Source organism: Vombatus ursinus, unplaced genomic scaffold (genome assembly GCF_900497805.2).
Source record: "Vombatus ursinus unplaced genomic scaffold, bare-nosed wombat genome assembly UNPS02014833.1, whole genome shotgun sequence".
Lineage (NCBI taxonomy): Eukaryota > Metazoa > Chordata > Mammalia > Diprotodontia > Vombatidae > Vombatus > Vombatus ursinus.
In genome coordinates, this window is record NW_020954611.1 from 7,704,914 (window position 1) to 7,723,393 (window position 18,480).

Below are 18,480 nucleotides of genomic sequence, written 5' to 3' on the forward strand. Positions count from 1 at the left end.
TTCCTGGAGAGAGTTTGGAGCAAGTTTGGGAAAGAAAAGAGGAATAGTACTGGAAGTGTGAGTAGTGGTCTGTGGGCATAGGTAGAATGGTAAAGACTGAAACAGGTGGGAGGGAGGTAGAATACTGAGGAGGAGAACCTGTGGAGAAGTCTTTTAGGGACAATATAGTAGGATAGGGAGGGAGACAAGTTTTAGGGTCCTCTATAGAAGGGGAACAATGGAAAACAGTCTTATGACCCATTGAGGATAATTTATTGGACAACTTCCCTCTCAACTGGAAGTTGTGTTGAGTCCCAAACTACATGATCACAAACTGTTCTTTGTGATGAGGACAACCTTTCCTTAACTGGGTGAGGCTTCCTTGCAAGCATGCAGGAGTAAAGGAGAGCACAGGTAATGAGGAAAAGTACAGCAGAATCTGGAAAGGAACTTAGGGGAAGGAGGAGAAGAGAGAAAGAGAAATAGAAGTGAGTGGAATTCGCAGTGAGAAAAGGAGAGAAAAAAGAAAGTACATAAAAGGATAGGCAGAGAAAGGGAGAGAAGAATGGGAGTGGAGGAATCTCTTGAGCCGACTTTGAGGGTCTGCCTAACCCAAGCCACGGTGAATGTCTTGTAGCCAACTTTATTCCGGAGTCTAAAAGTGTGTGAATCGCGGTAACGCTGTATGAGTGGAGGAGAGGTTCTAATTCTAGTTCTGCAACTTAGCAGATTGGTTCATTTGACCTGCCTGGGCCCAAGTTTCTCTTCAAATGAAAGGTTTGGGCTCAATGACCTCTAAGCATTTTAGAGTGGGAAGGGACCAGTGAGTGGAAGGCTCCTCTAGGAGCGAAAATCTGGTGGTTTCAGGTGCATTGCCTCCTAACCTGACGAAGGTCTATGGCCTTGAGAAAGCCTCCGGCCCGCCTCGGCCAAGGTCGGGCAATTACAGGTGGGAGAATCACTGACATGTAGGATGTCCGAAGTGGAAGGGACCATAAAGGTCATCCAGCCCACCCCGTTCACTGCACGGAGGGGTCGGCTCGGTCGGTGGGCACCGGGCAGCCCCGCCGCCGGCTCTCTCCAGCCCTCAGCCCCCCCAGCCCCCCAGCCCGCGCAGCCGCCCGCTCCCTGCCTCCCCGAGGCCGCGCTAAGCGGCGGAAAGCCAACGGTGCCCAGCAGGGAGCCCAGGGATCTGCGCGCTTGCTCTCAGGCCACGCGGGCAGCAAGAGGCAGTGCCCCAGTTTGTGGCCAATCAGGGAGTACGGGCTGTGCCCCGAGCCGGGCGGGCAGCGGTGCGTAAACAAACCCACGGAAACTCCTCCGCCCCCTCCGCGCTCCCTCGCTCGCCCCGGGCGCCTCGGGCTCCGCTCTTGCGCGCTCCTGCGTTCCGAGTTCTCCCTTCTTCCCCTGCCGCTAACACACCCCACTCCTCCTCTTCCTCCTCCCGCGAAACTCCTCCGAGCCACTGTTCAGTTACCTACCGCCTCCCCACGCGCGCGCGCGTGCACACACATACACACATCTCCACACCCGCAGGCACACATACACACACACACACACACACACACACACACACACACACACACAGATCATGGCCTTTGGAGAGCAAGGTAAGGCAGTTGCGAGGTGCGGGAGCCTCCTTCCCTACCCAGGGCGGGCCGGGAAGTTTCTTGCGTAGTTTTTTTTCTCTACTGGGGGGGGCGGTGTTTGCGGGGGTCGCTGGGGGCAGCGGCCGCGGGGCTCTCGGGCGGGGCGGGGCGGGGCCGCGCGGGGCGGGGGGGGGGGGGACACAGCCGCCCGCTCCGCCCGGCGTCATGTGTCACAAGTTGCCCAACAAGCCTGGGGCCGCGGCGGGCTGCGGGGCCGGGAGGACGGCCGCCGGAGGGCCGCGAAGTGCAGCCGTGCTGGCCGCTAGCGGCCACGAACTTTGTCCTGCGGGAAGCCCGCGGTTCCGCCCCGGCCGCCCGCGGCTCCTGCCCGTGGTTGTGACCAGAGGGAGCCCAGGCGATGTGTTTGAAGAAGCTGACGCAGTTGGTGACGCTCGCAGCTTCCTGATGAGGGACCGGGAACAACCGCACATTCACAGTGTTGGGTAACAAGCTCCGCTTTTGGCCGCTTCCCCCACTCGGGATTGTTCTAGCAACGCGCCCCGGCGGCTAGTTAGGGAGCCGCGGGCCCGGGTCCAGAGCATCTGTTCCCAGGGTAATTATCTCTGGCTAATGTGCCATGGCAGCGCGGTTCGCTTCCGTTTTGATTAGCTCGGATTATTATATAAGATGTCACAGGAGGGAGGGAGCGAGGCAGAGGGGGAGGGCGAGCGGGCGGGCAGGAGGCGCGTTGCGAAGGCGTTTTTTTTTCTCCTTTCGCAAGTTGTGGGGGAGGGGCACGCGGGAGGTAGCAGGCGAATCGCTTGGGGCTGAGGACCTGGGGACCCACCTGTGTGCCCTCCGGCGCCTCTCCCTGGCGCATCCCCACGTGCATTAGCGGCTGGCTGGGGAGGGAGGGGCAGGAGCAGGAGGAGGGCGATGGTGATTCGTGTGTGTGTGTGTGTGTGTGTGTGTGTGTGTGTGTGTGTGTGTGTTCTATAAGAGCTTGTGCGGGAGGCGGAACGTGCCCGCTGCCCTCCCCACTCCTCATGCCCCCTCTACACGCGTCTCACTTGAGGTGTGTGGACCTTAAAAGCTCAATTTAAATATTAAGAAATCTGCGTGTGCGCCCGTATAGTACGTACGGAACGTGTGGCCGCTGTCAGAAAGACGCGTGAATGAATCATCGGCTGCTTGGAATGAGCGCTGATGATTCACCCAGGCGAGGTACACACACACACACACACACCCCACATCCACCACATACACATACAGGCGCTCGTACACCATGTGTGCCTTTATTGACAGCGAAAGGAGAATAGAAGCCTCTCAGAATCGGGGGCCAGGGCTTTGCAAATCTTCCTGAAGTCTGGCTTTGGGGGCGGGGGGATAGGAACCCTTCTCAGCATCCAAATCTTACTCTGATTCCCTAGGGTGTCATAATCTAAGTTACTTTATCTGGTTCACAGCTAGGCTGTGTCTTAATTACATTAAGAATTCACTTAGTTTGGATGCCCTGTCGACATTCATAGGGCTAGATTAGACCAGTAACATTTATTTTCCTCTTTCTTCTGGGAGAGGTGAAGTAATTAAGAAAAATTAGAGGAAATAATTTCAGCAGAGTTCTGCTGATAACTTAAAGTTAGATCGTTAGGTGAGTCAAATAAGCTGCTGTGTGACTCAGCTTTAAAGAACTGAACTGTGTACATCTTGCCTTTGGCAAAGTACCTTATTATTATTGGCCCTCACTTACTATATGCCCCATTTCTCATTTCTCTCTCTCCCTCTCTCCTTTCTCTCTCTCTCTCCCCTTTCTGTCTCTCTCTCTCTTTCTCTCTCTCTTTCTCTTTCTCTCTCCTCTGTCTTCCTGTCTGTCTGTCTCTCTAATTTCAAATGAACAGTACAAGTCTACTAGCCAGTATTCTTGACTGTCTCTGGCTTCTCTTGAAGGCCAAAGCAAATCTGGAATATCATAGAGATAGAAATGTAGTACTCAGTTGCCTTTGTAAACCCTTGTTCTTAGGTATTATTAGGGGTGTTAGTTCTCTGTGTTTCAGCATGACATTTTCTGCTTCTGTGAAGAGATGGCATCTATAGTGAGTGTGTGTTAAGTAGTCAGAGTTTTAAGATGCTCTGAATGATGGAAGCCCTGAGTTAGGAGGAAGACATTTAGAGATTTGCTGTTTTGTACAGTAAGGTACAGCTTTTAATTGTTGATTGAAAGTGATAACAGAAAGTTTAGGAAGTTTAAGTGGATCCTGAAAAGTTCAATTCCCGTAGTGATGTACTTAGTCTTCATTAGATTTTGTATGTTTAGGTTAATTTTTTTTTTCCCTAAGATTCAGTGCCCAGACATTGCTTCAGTACTGGGGATAGCTCACAGTAGATAGGTAGTATTCAAAGCAGTTTATGTTTTTAACTGTAATCATAGATATTGGGGGAAAAAAGGATGTGGCAGTAAGCACTTGAGTTGAAATCAGATGACCTGGGTTTATATTCTCGATTTATAACTTACTAACTTTGTGACCTTGGATTTTAGTTTCTTCACCTGTAAAACGAATGGGTTGGGCTAAATGAGCTATGTATGTATTTAGTCTGTCTGTCGTTGATATCTACTGAACTTAACTGACACCAAATATGAGCATTTCCGTATACAAAAGATTTTTAAAACCCCTAAACTTGTCCAGCAAATATTTGAACATATTTCATTTTTTTGTCCTAAAAAATTAATTCTGGGTTTAATGAAAACCAAGAAAAAAAAAAGAGAACATTTCCATGTACAAAGCAGAACAGAGATAGGTAATTGTGAAAATGCAAGTCTATATTATGGACCTCTTGCTTTAAAAAAAAAAAGTAAATAATAAGTTTACTATTTTTCTTTTTAAAAGCTGTCCTACTTGCCTGTGTTTTCTTCTGAACTTCCTTCAGTCTTCTCTGCAGTAAAAAAAGAAAATACTTCAAGGGCCATCTTTATTTTCTCCTTTATTTGAACACCCTATTGCTATCTCTGTTCTCAGCTCTTAATCCACCCCATCCCCCCATACAAAAAGAAAAAATGCAATCATTGTAACAAATAAGCAAAGTCAAACTAAACATCCATCTATCTGCCAAGTCCAGAAATGTTTGTCTCATTCTCTGTCTTGAGTCTACCATTCCTCTGTCAGGAGATATGTGGAATGCTTCTTCAGTCCCCTGGAGCTGTGCCTGATCATTGAATTGATCGGAGTTCTTAAGTCATTCAAAATTGTTTGTCTTTAGGATGCTGTTATTATATAAATTGTTTTTCTGGCTCTGCTTACTTCACTCGGCGTCAGTTTATACAAGTCTTCCCAGGTTTCTCTGAAACTGCCATCTCAAATGAGATAATATTTGTAAAGTGCTCAGCACAGTGCCTAGCCCAGAGTAGGTACTTAATAAAGGCTTGTTTCCTTCTTCCCTCATTCCTTTTACCGTTGCCCTAAATGACCTTTAAGTCCCTCCTCCCCTTCCAGCTTTCTATAATTCTTGAGATCCTCTAATTCATGAGTCCAAGCTAAAAAGCTAAGAGTTAGAAATATTTCACTGCTGATATTTTAAGTTAATAGCAGAGTGGAATTTTAAAAACGTATACTTACATGTGTACACACGTATATTTTACAAAGATTTTAAACATTAAACTTAGAGTTTAATTCTATATATTTATTTATAGATATAGATATATTCGTTTATAGCTCTGTTATCTCATCAATGTGAGTATTGTATCTGAGGATGAGGATTGAACTTATCCATGTCTTTCCATCCTATGTGACTATTTCACATATAAACTGTGAAACAAATTAAAATTTAAATACTATTAAAATTCACACCCCTGCAAAAGGCTAAGCAATTGCCAGATTATTTTCTTGCCCATACTCTCAGTGTTTAATTTCAATGAAGAATTAGAGTTGGCTATGATGTGGACGTTCAGCAGTCATCTCTCCAAAACATATATTTTATTGAATTTAGTGGTTTCTCTCTAGGTTTAGGAAGAATGTTTGTTCCTTTGGATCAACTTGTTTAACTTGAGAGTTGTGTGGGAATTGAAAAAGCAGAAAAAGCTCATCTCTCTTTTTCTAGCTTTTATCAAGGAGAAAGTGAATTAAACTGCTGAGTCAACTGATTTATTTGAAAATTTTTGTGGTAACTTGGTTTTACATGAGTTTTCCTTTTTATAAATAAAAATGATTGACGATTAGAAAAGAGATATGTTTATTTTAATTAGCACAATTGTAAATAAGAGACGTGGTTGGTTATGTTGAAACAATATTGAAACAGGATTCAGAAAAACTGAGTTTTAGACCTGGCCCTGCCACTAACAAGTTAACCAGACATCTCGCCAGACCTTAGTTTTTCTCATCTATAGAATGAGGCGTTTGGATTATATGATTTCTGTGGTCCCTATCAGTTCTAACATCCCATGAAATCAGTCAAGAACGCTTTTTGGGTAGTAAAGCAGTTGAAATGAGAAAGTAGATTATATGGCTTATCTAGACTGGCCATGTGATGCTCGCTTAGGTAGAAAAAGGAAAATAAAGTTAAGGAGAGTTTGGTGGACTGGGTAGTTTGTTTTTGTTTTTGTTTTTAGTGAAAAAAAGTTGGAGAGAAACAGTGAATTAAATTCAGATTTTCTTGATCATAGGGATAAAGAGGAAGGGAGGAAGGTTAATGTGAGGGAGTCTTGGCATTGATTAAGTGTTGGCAGCACTAAAATTTTGTTAGCTTCATGATTCTGTGAACTATATGCTGTTCAATTCAACAAACATTACAGAACACCAACTAACTTGCTAGGCACTGTGCAAAGTACTGGAGATACAAAGACAAAAAGCAAAAGTCCCCTGCACTTAAGGACTTAACATTCTACTGATAGGATGTAACATTTACACAAATAAGTGGATGAAAAGTATTTTTGAGGTATGTGAGGCAGCATGATATATTGGATAGAGTGCTGGATTTGGTGTCAGAGAGGCATGGGTTGAAATTCTACCATGGCTACTTACTAGCTGTGTGACAGTGGGCGGGTCACTTAACCTCACTGTTAAATGAGGATAGTAATAGCATCTGCTTCACAGGTTTGTTGTGTGGTTAAATGAGATGTCTGTAAAACCCTTTGTAAATTTTAAAATACTATGCATGTTGCTAATTTTTATTATTACTGTTAATGAAGCAAATACAAAGCAATTCATTGTGGAAAAGAGACAATTAAAAATGAGCAGGGATCCGGAAAGCTTCCAAAAAAGAGGGAGGCCCGGGGCAGCTAGGTGGCGCAGTGGATAGAGTACTGGCCCTGAAGTCAGAAGAACCTGAGTTCAAATCTGGCCTCAGACCAAACACTTGACACTTACTGTTGCCTAAAATTTAAAAAAAAATAAGAGGGAGCCCCTGAGATGAGCCTTCAGAGGAGGTCGTGATTAAAAGAGGTAGAAGTAAGAAAGAAGAGCACTTGGGGCACCAGAAACAGCTTGTACCAAGGCCTGTAAATGAGACATGGAATGTGGGTAGTGTGACTGGAAGAACCGTGTGCATGAGGGGTAGATGATATGAAATAATTTTGGAAAGCCTGGCCAGAATTTGATAATGAATAAATTTAAATGCCAAACTGAGAAGACAGTATTTCATCCTATTGCCACTAGGTAAATAGAGACTCCCTGAAGTTTCTTGAGTGGGAGACTGATGTGGCCAGATGCGTTTTAGGATTAACAATTTGACGTTTTGTGTTGAGGATGGATTGGAGGGAAGGGAGATAGGGACTAGGGAGGGGATGGGGATCTAATCTAGGTTTGTAATGATACGAGTAAAAATAAGGGGGTGACTGTGAGTATAAAAGATATCATTATGACTTGAAGAGTTAAGGATGACTCCAAGGTTTTGAACTAGCGTGACTAAAACAGGTGGGTTGTGCATTGTGCAGAAATAGGCAAGTTTGGAAGAGGGGTAGGTTCGGGAGAAGGAAAGCCAGTCCATTAGGGACATTTTAAGTTTGAGGTGCCAAAGGATATCCAGTTAGAGATGGCCTGGAATTCAGAAGAGAGATGAAGGCCGCATATGTAGATTTGTGATTTTTTTTACATAGAAAGAACAATTGAAGAAGGCAGCTGATGATGTCACCAAAAGACAGATGGTGTAGAGAAGAAAAGAGGAGGGCCTGGGATAAAGCCTTGGGGATACCTATACAGAAGCGATGGTACGTGGATGAAGAAATAGCAAAGTATTTTGAAGAGGAACAATCAGACATATAAGAGAACCAGGAAAGAGCAGTCACAAAAACCTAGTTAGGAGAGAGTATTCAGGAGGAGGGGCTGCTCAGCAAGGTCAGAATCTTCAGGGAAATCAAGGCAGATGAGAGCTAAGAAAAGAACATTGGAGTTAAAAACGGAGATCCTTGATAACCTTGGAAAGAGCAGTTTTAGTTAACAGTTGGTTGGCAGCCAAATTTCAAGGCATTAAGAAGAAAATCGAAAATGGGAAGGTGGAGACGAAGTACAGATGTCTTTTTCTGGGAGTCTGTGAAAAGGAGGAAAAGTAAAGGATGGTAACTGGAGAAGACGAAGTCTTTCTTTATTACGAGGAGATCTGGGCATGTTTGTAAGCAGCATGTGCAGAGCCAGTGGATAAAGGAAATTAAATATTAGAGAGAACATGGTCAGAGGGGAAATCTTGAGAAGGAAGTGGAAGTGGTTATGGTCAGGGGTGCGAGTTGGAAGAAGAAGACCCTCCTCTATCAGAGACTGAAGCAAAAGAGGAGAGAACAGAGTTTGGTTGATGTCGAAGGGCGTGAAGTATAGAGTTGGGAAGATGCTGGCCACAGATGGCCTCTGTTTTCTTTATCAAGTATGAGGAGGGGCAGAACCACTGTGGTGGAATAAAGGCAGGGACTCCTCAGAGCTCTTCCAAATTCCCCTCCAGACAATTTCAAAATAACACCTCAGAGCAAATTCTGGAGTGGCAGAACCAGCAAAAGGACGGGGCAAAACAGTGTTCCAACCCCAGACAACCTAGAATGTGGACAAGAAAAGTCTGTCTCGCTGGGGTGGCAGTGGAGCACAGTTCAGCACAGGCCAAGTACCAGCGTGCCAGCAGTAGGCCTCGAGGGTGACTGAATTGGCAGCGGGGCTTCTGGAGTTCTCAGCTGGTTGATAAGGAGTCTGGTCAGAAGGAGATTACAGGGAACTCTTTATAGGCACTGGGTACAGGACTGTGTTGCTTTGCCCATATGTGGTTCTGGGTCACATTCCCAGGGTGAGGAGGAACATTAGCACTCTGTGGCCCCAGGGGACCCTAGTCACAATTCCAGGGCAGAAAAGAGTGCTTGTGGTCGTGCACAGGTCAGGAGAGCAATAAGCACACCTTTCCTTAGATCATACCACTTTGGAAGAACCAAAAACTTACAGACTCCTCTTCTCCCCACCCAACCCCCCCCCAAACTCAGTCTGAAAACAATATGGAAAATCTGAGGTTTGTGACAGTACCCCCTCCACCCCAGGAGTAGAGTCCAACTTTAACATAAAGTTAAAAGTCAAGAAATAGGCTGGAAAAAAAGAACAAAACAGGGGCAGCTAGGTGGCACAGTGGATAGAGCACTGGCCCTGAAGTCAGGAGTACCTGAGTTCAAATCCGGCCTCAGACCACACACTTCACATTCACTAGCTGTGTGACCCTGGGCAAGTCACTTAACCCCAACTGCCTAAAAGCGAGCAAAACAAACAAACAAAAAAAGAACTTGATTGTAAAAAGTTACTATGGTGACAGGGAAGATCAAAACAAAATCAGAAGACAACAAAGTCAAAAAGTGCTACATCCAAAGTTTCAAAGAAAAATGTGAATTGATCGCAGGCCCAAAAAGAATTCCTGGAAGTACTTAAAAAGGATTTTAAAAATTAAATAAGAGCGGGAGAGGAAAAATTGAGAAAAGAAATGAGAGTGATGCAAGAAAATCATGAAAAAGGAGTCAATAGCTTGGTAAGGGAAGCACAAAAAAAAAAAAGAAATACTGAAGAAAATAATGCCTTAAAAAGCAGAATAGGCTGAGTGGTAAAAGAGCCACAAAAATCCACTGAAGAGAAGAATACCTCAACCAGAATTGGCCAAATGGGAAAAGATGTACAAAGGGCTATAAAACCATGCATACCCTTTGGTCAAGCAGTACTACTTCTAGGTCTATATCTAAAGAGATTAAAAAAAAAGAAAAAGAGAAGGACCTATATGTTTTGTTTTGTTTTGTTTTGTTTTAAGCAGCTTTTTTTGTGATGGCAAAGAATTGGAAATTGAGGGGATGCTCATCAATTGGGGAATGGCTGAACAAGTTGTGGTATATTATTGTGATGGAATACTGTACTATAAGAAAAAGCAAAATGCTTTCAGAAAAACCTGGAAAGACTTATATGAACTGATGCAAAGTGAAGTGATCAGAACCAGGAGAACATTATATACAGTGACAGGAATATTGTATGATCATCAACTATGAATGGCTCAGCAAGACAACAATTAAGACAATTCCAAAGGGCTTATGGTGAAAAAATGCTGTCCACCTCCAGAGAAAAAACAGATGGAATCTGATTGCAGATTGAAACATACTCTCTTTTTTTAGCTTTATTTTTCTCTTTTTTTCTTTTTGTTTTATGGTCTATGTTTTCTTTTACAGTATAACTAATATGGAAATATGTTTTGCGTGACTGTGCCTGTATAACTATGTTTTCTTTTACAGTATAACTAATATGGAAATATGTTTTGCATGACTGTGGCTGTATAACCTATGTCAGATTGCTTGCCATCTTGAGGAGGGGAGAGGGAGGAAAAAATTTGGAACTCAGAATTTTAAAAAAAATTAAAATATTAAAAATTCTTTTTACATGTAATTGGGAAAAATAAAAAAATCAAGTATGAGGCAGAATCTTGAAAGGCATGGGGATGGAATGATGGTATAGGTGGCTTGAGGAGAGAAAAGACAAAACATGGCGATGTATGCCTATAATCCGTGTTATTTGGGAAGCTTGGGCTGGTGGTCAGGAGCTTGGGAAATCTGAGCTACAGTACACTCAAATGATCTGGTATTCAGTCCAGCACTGATAAATACAGTGAGCCTCTGGGAGTAGGGGGAACCATCAGAATGCCTAAGGAGATGTGAACCAGCCTAGGTTGGAAATACTAGGTCAAAGTTCCCATGCTGATAAATAGGGAATTGGGCCTGTGGCCTGGGTCAGAGAGCAAGACTCAGTTTAAAAAAAGAAAGAAAAAAGAAGCCGCATGAAGAGGTGGTTTGGAAGAGAGACTCTATAGGGAGTGTGATATCGTTAGGGAATAAAAGTCAATACAAAGTTTGCCTTGAAATAATGAGGCCCCATTTAAAATTAGATTGTATACTTTTTTGTTTCTTTTTTTATAATAATTTTTATTAATGGAGGTTTTTTTTTTTAAATTGTCTCCATAGCTTCCCTAAATACTTACTTCCCCTCCTCCTCCCAGAGTGCCATGCCATGTAACTAATGGTATTTTTAAAGACAAAAAAAATGAAAAAAAATTTAACTGTTCAGTAAATTGAAAAAGTCTTAAAATATGTGCAACATACAACACCTGTGGAGCTCCCATCTCTGCAAATCAGTGTAGTAAGGGCAAGAGCTCTGGCCTTGCAGTCAGGAGAACCTGAGTTCTGATTTGGCCTCAGACACTTCACACTTACTAGCTGTGTGACCCTGGGCAAGTCACTTCACCCCATTGCCTTGCTGGAAAAAAAAGGGGGGGTGTAGTAGAAGGATCTTCTCATATCTTTTCTTTTTAGACATGTTTGTTCTTCATAATTTTGCAACATTTTTTAGTGCTTCTTTCTTTTTACATTGTTGTAGTCATCGTGTATATTGTTTTCTTTAATCTGCTTATTTCTACATTAGTTTATGTAGATCTCTTCAAGCTTCTCTGTTTATTGTGTCTTACAGTATGGTGATGTTCACATAGCACAGTTTGTTTAGCCATTCCCGAAACAGTGGGAATCTACTTTGTTTCCAATTCTTTGTCAGCTAATCAATAAAAATGTATTAAGCACCTACTATATGCCAGGCACCATTCTAGGCACTGAAGATACCAAGAAAGGTCAAAGACAGTCCCAGCTCTCAAGAAACTCACAATCTAATGGGAGAGACAACATGAAAATAACTGTACAAGCAAGATATATGCATACATACATAATGTGTGTATATACATATATACACATAAACATGTATATACATTTATATATATACATATTCAAGGTAATTGGAAATGACCAATAGAAGAAAGGCACTAGCCTTAAGGAATCAGGAAAAGCTTCTTGTAGAAGGTGAGATTTTAGCTGGGATTTGAAGGAAACCAGGATGGGCAGGAGAGGGTGATAAATTAGCAGAGGTGGGTTATCTGTGGCCTGGAGGCCACGTGTGGCCTTGTAGGTCTTTGGGTGTAACCTTTTGACTGAGTCCACGTTTTGAAGAACAAATTCTTTTATTAAGGGCCACACTTGAGGACCTAGGGGGCCACATGTGGCCTCGAGGCCACAGGTTTCCCACCCTTGAAGAGACTATTGGACAAGTCAATGAAAATACCTGGAGTCCAGAGATGAAGTATCTTATTTGAGGAGCAGCACGGAACTGGATGACAGTGTACATGGGGGAGAAAGCTGGGAAGGGCTTTGAAAGCCAAACAGGACTTTTTTATATGATCCTCGAGGTGAATGGAGGCACTGGACTTGATTGAATAGAGAAGTGATATGGTCAGTTCAGCCTCTTAGCTGGAGCGGGGAGAAACTTGAAGCTCTTGCCCAGATTTTTCTCTGAACTTCTTCTTTTAAGAAGGAGGGGGGTAATCTCCAAAGTCTCCAGTCTGCTGTTGTGTCTTCTCATTCTTCTGATCTCTGCCTTCTTATCTTCTGTTGCTCCCTATCTGATTTCTGATTCCTCCTGTTACAGGGTCTGTTCTGTGACCCATCTCCAACTCTGGTTGAAAAACCTGGACTCCACAGTTCTGTCCTTTGTAACATAAACATGATAGAATTTTCCAGTAATCTCCGAACACTTCTTTTATTTCTGTTGTTCTCAGCTATATTTTTAAAACCCTGAAAACCATATTTAAATAAGCTGATTGGCAATAATACCTTAAAAGTCATCTTTTCCTTGGTTTCTGGGCCCTTGAGAACTACTTTAACACAAGTATGGGTATACTTCTCTGAGGGAATTGTTTTATCTCAGTCCTGAGAAGTGTCTCAAGCTTTTTTTGAATAAAGCAATGAAAAAACATTAAGTGCTCACTAGGTGTCTTGCTGTGGGGATGCAAATAAAAAAGGCAAAGACAGCTCATACCCTTAAGGAACTTTTATTCTCATGGTGGACAGCAGGCCTTGGAGGGAGGTGGTTAGGTCACATGTGGCCCTGAGGCTGAAGGTTCTCCACCACTGGTCTAGGAGTAGAGAGTGAAGTAAAGTGTGGTCTGGGGATTATCTAAAAATGCAAGGGAGACTCTAGGGCTGATTAATAAGGCTGTTCTCCATAGTGCAAGGTTGTTGGCCAGAGACACGAAATATCATTTTCTGCCCTCTTTAGAAACTAAAAGGTACATGTATGAAAGAAGCAGTACCTTGCATGCTGACGTGGATAGATGGAGCAAACCTCAAAGGGAGGACAGGTTGCTGAGTGATGATGGCCCAACAATAGATGGAAGTGGCAGTAAGGAGCTTGGAATGCCTCTTCCTTTTCCTGTTCTGGTGTGTAAGTGAACATGCATTACTGGAGAGAGTGGTCAGGGTCACCGTGTGATATGGAAGGAGCTAGGTGTCTTTTAAGTGTAAGAAGATGAAAGGAATGGGAGAGGAAAAGGGGCCTTGGATGGTGGTAGAGGTCTGAGGTGTGGTTGGTTAATTCACTGTCTTCCATCAACAACCCTAGCAACTACCTCTGGCCCCTGAATCCACTTACGTGTTGCCTCAGATTTCAGATTTCTTTGTTTTTGTTAACTTTTGTTGTAATTCTATGTGTGGATTTGCTTTGTGTTTTTTTCAAAAAGTTATGTTGGGGAAGAAAAGATAGATCAAAGGAGGATTTAACTGTTCCTAGAGATTGAGACGTGATGAGTTAAGATCACAGGGAAAAATATTCTCTGCAAAGGAGAATGTTCTGTTCCCTGGAAAAGATATAACAGGAAGGGTTAATAGGAAGGTGAAAACCTGCAATGAATTTAACTCTCACCCAGTACACTCAAGGGTACTGAAACAACTAGTGCATATGATTACTAACGTAGCAACATAAATAAGGTGCACTGGACAGTTCCAAAGACCCCCACAATATAATACCATATATGTACTATATTTCCTTCTGCTGTTGATATTTTCCCTGTTGGTTTATCTGCCTAGACTTTAATTGGGGTCTTTAATTGAGTTTTCTTCCTCCTGAAATCTTTGGCAATTTCTGTCTTTTTTTCCCCCATTATTTCCCCCCCTTTCTCACTTTCTGACTCCCTCCCCTTAGATGGTAGTTTCCCTGGAACCTAGATCCGAGTCACATTTCCCTTCTGTGCTGGGCAGTTTATGGCTCACCAGTCTGTGCCCCAAGACTTCTAGGAGGAAAGAACAGACCGCAGTTGGATGCAGAGCACTTTTTCTCAAGTGGAATGGAGTGCTACACAGCCCTAAGTGTGTGTGCCACATATCTCTGCCACCCTACTATTGTAGCCCAAGTAAGCAAATAACTTCGGTTTGAGTAACTCCAGCACAGGGGGAGGGGGAGGAAGAAAGAAATGGAATAGAGAGTTGAGTTCTTTTGCAAGTCTCTGGGTTCACCTGTGCAGCCCTGCTGCCAGGAGTGTGGTGGATGGTGGGTGACAAGATACTGAGTGACACTGAAGTTGCTTTATTTATTGTGCATAATTCCTATTTTGGAGAAATGTCCTAAGAATCAGAGAAGATGTCTAGTCTTCCTTCAACTTAGTCATGTAATTCAGAAGTTTCTCCCATATGTATATATAATATATATGTATGCATGTGTGTATATATATATATATATACATACACACATGCATACATATATATTATATGTATATTTATGTACCACTTTGTGTCTAGACCATATATATGTGAGGTCTAGACACAAAGTGGTACATAAATACCCCCAGACTGTTGCTTTTGGGGCCTCTTACTTCACCCAGGTATGTAAGGGACCCCATTTCTCTCGGCTTGGCTCTCTCTTCCAGCTTGTTCTCACACTGGCAAGTCTAACTTCCCCAAAGATAGACCACCACCATGCAGTCCTAGGGCAACCCTGTTTAGGAGAAATATTCTGCCTCTGCTCACCATTCTAGGTTTTGGGCCCCCATCCGATATATTTTCTATCTATGTCACTAAGTGCTCACAAGGCAACACATCCGGTATTGTGTGTGATGTTTATACAACCAGCTATTCCTAACAATGATCCTTTGGGATCTTAAACATAACTACAGATTTAGAAAGTAAAATAGATAATAAGATTATAGATAATCATCCTTTAAAGCAAATAGATAAATAAGAAAATATGCCACAATATAAACATAATGCCAGATTATACTCTCCTGCCAGTGAACTCATCTGCAAACATCATTGTTATTGGCTTCTTCTGGAATACCTGCATCCCAAGAAACTACTGGAGCTTGCCATTTGGTTGTCGATCCTCACTGTTTCTTCAGCTGGGGAAATCCTCTACTTACATACAGCCTTTAATATTCTTTCATTTAACTGTAAAAGCCAAAGGCTTTTAGAGGTTGTTAAGTTAGTATGAAGAGTAGTTGTCCTTAACATAGAGAAATGCAAAGACGAGTTCACTGTTCCTAATGCATCCCAACCCAGCCAGTTCTTCATTCACTGGGCTATCTGTGCTAATCAATCAGAACGGAGCTCACCGCAGCATACCTCTTCTGGCCAGGATTCTGGAGCTTTTAGAAAGCCTCTTCTGCTTTTCCTTCTCTGACCGGTGGTGGCAGAAGAGAGCAGCAAGCCCTTAGGAAAATTGGTGCTAAAAGGCAGTAGCTCTCAATGGAAGTCTTGGCGGATGAAATAATGATAAATGAGGAGTCTCTGAGCTGAAGCCTTCTTTCAGCTGACTGCTAACTGTCATACAGAGCAGCCTTTAGAGCTCTCCAGCTGGGTCTTCAACAGTTCTCAGGTTCTCCTTCCCTCTCTTGCGTGTATTCAGTAGCTGAAATGAGTCTCCTGACTGTGATTCATATTTTTACTTAAAGTCACATCTCACCAGATTTCTCCTATCAAATCACCAGCCCTATTTCAATCATACATCAGTCTCCAAACATATATATGGTTTCTTTTTCTCAGTTTTATCTGCTTTAGTCATAAAACACACATATGTAAATTAGCCTTGCTCTCAAATTCTCAACAAGGTCATCTCTCCTTGGTGCCACCAAAGATGTATTTCTTTGAAATCCCATTTCTCCAGTTTTTAATAAATAAAAGACTTTTTTCTGCCTGTATAGCATTATATTGTTTCCACACAGGTAGGCATCATTCCACCTTGATGACAACAGCTCTGGTTCCTCTCTTATACACAGCAGACCATTCTCTCCAAAACTGCTACATCCTGTCTGAAAGCTGGGGTTCTTTATCCACATATTTTATCAGTTTACATTAAAGCTCCTGTCCACTTCCCTCCTCTTTCTTCCCTGCTCCTCACCAGGTCATTTTCTTTCCCAAACTGTCCATATCCTGTCTGAAAGCTGTGTTTCTTCAAACACACATTTTAATCGTTTACATAAAAGTCCCTAGAGTCCTGTCTTCTCCTCTCCAGTCTTCTCTTCTTAGTATATCTAGTAGTAGTTTAATAATAGTAACTCACATTTATAGAGGACTTTTAAGGTTTATCAAGTCTTTAAATCACAATAACCTTGTGAAGTAGGTAATATAGTTATTTTCCTCCATATTTTACGGATGAGAAAACCGAGGCTCATCAAATTTAACTGATTTTCCCAAAGATCACACAATGACTAAGTGTCAGATCTGGGAATCAAACCTAACTGTCTTGACTCCAGGCCCAGCATTCTCTTATTATTTGTTCACTTGACTTCTGAAGAAACACCAAGTAAGACTTCAGCATTGATGGTGACTTGTCTTATCACTCAAGCTTCAGCTAGGGAAGTAGTATGCTTATGGGAAATAAGCGGGTTAGATTTGAACTGGCAAAAGAACCCAATGATAACATTAATGGTTGCCTAAAAATGATTATTTTATCTTAAAAAAAAAAACAACTTATCCTGTTGTCCTCTAAAACTGTATTCTCTCAATTTATTCCTTTACATTTCAAGTGAATTTGAGTGAATTAAGATGGTGGCTTTTCAGTAACATGAGTAAATGAAGGGTGCTGAAAAATAAGCAGCACCATGAGTTTTTCCCTTGGTTCACCAACTGGTTTTTGCCTCCTAGCTCTGTCCTGTCACACTTTACAAGAAGTGGCAAAACCGTCTTGGAATTTTTTTTGTGGGAAAAGGAGGAATGAGTATGCATGGGGGAAATCTGTGATTTCGTTGGCTTAGGGAACTCTCAGCTTGGACGTTACTTGTTCTGCAATGTATAGTCTCAGAAAGTTATCTAGGGCAGGGAGAGGTTCAGTAGACTTGCCCAGGGTCACATAAACAGTATGAGCCAGAGGTTGGATTTGAACCCAGTTCTTTAGGATTCAGATCCATCTCTCTACTAGACACGTTAGGCCATGGTTATTTCAGAACTGAGAATGCCAGCAATTTTCAATGTTGTTTTTTTTTTCCAAGGAAGGTTTTAAGAATGATAATTTAAAAAGTAAAATGTAAGGGAATGATCAAACAAACAAATGAGAAAGTCAGTTTCATTTCATTATCTAACCTTTTTCCCATCTTTAGGTTAAAGGTCTTGCTGCATAGAATTTTTGACTAAAGACAAAGTGTCCTCTTAAAGAAATTACTATAGGAGAGAGTTGCACTTTCATGAGGACTTAAAAATATCAGAAGATGTCGAGATCTACTTTATATATTTGCTGATACAACCCATCTCCTCCCTTGCAAATATTGAAATCTGTTTTTAGGTTTAGATCTGCATATCTAGGATTTAGTACCTTATGCCCATAGATGCTTTGATTCATTTCTATGGGATAGTTCAATTCAACAAACATTTGAAGCCTGCTGCTATGAAAAACACACTTATTCATGTTGGAAAGTATGAATATTTTTTAAACAATTATACTCTTAAAGTGGCTGGGTTTGGAGGTTACATGCTTCTAGTCCTTCTGTTGGTGAGGCTAAAGCTAGTGAATGGCTTGAGTTTTGGAGTTCTGAGTTGCAGGTGGGCTAAGTCTGGTACGGCTATGTTGAGTCCCTGGGCACAAAGAGTCCTCAACTTGCTTAAAGAGGGTGAACCAGCCCATGTTGGAAAAATGATGCAGATTAAAAGCTTCTGTGCTTGCTTGCCCCTATTGAGATTTGGCCTGTGAGTTGCCCGCTCTACTTTCAGCCTGTACAAGATAAAGAGAGACTAAGTCTCCCAAAAAAAGTTAAACCATTAAATCAAAGTATGCTTATTGAAATGAGTGACTTTATAACCTAATTAATTACCAATTAATGAGTAGCCATGGGAAGCAGTCATTCAGTTAGGTCTTACAGATATCTCCTGGAACCTTATTACCTATGACTCATAGGGAAGGGTCACCTTCCACGTATGAGTGTTGTGGCCTCTGGGAATGTATCTTTCATATAATACATGTAGTTCCTTTAAACATGGACCAGTGATTGTAGGAATGATTCCTTTTGGATTACCATATTACCACAGATGGTTGCTTGCTAGACTAAGGTGGCCATTTGGGGGAATTGACAGAAGAAACAGATGGTCTTATAAAGAACACAGATGTCACTTGATAGGAAGAATGGCACTTGAAGTGAT

General features: G+C 42.3%; 1 protein-coding gene across 4 annotated transcripts in view; it reads left to right on the forward strand.

Annotated features, from left to right (window-relative positions):
• Positions 1-1,340: 1,340 nt before the first annotated feature.
• Positions 1,341-18,480, forward strand: part of PCGF5 (polycomb group ring finger 5) — a 139,976-nt gene continuing 122,836 nt past the window's right edge. For 3 of the 4 annotated variants that reach the window (XM_027839828.1, XM_027839835.1, XM_027839832.1), the window contains exon 1: positions 1,341-1,589. The gene's annotated coding sequence lies outside the window, so the exon portion shown is untranslated. Of the gene's footprint in view, positions 1,590-2,039; positions 2,182-18,480 lie in introns of those variants that run through there. The other variant, XM_027839829.1, reaches the window with a different exon arrangement.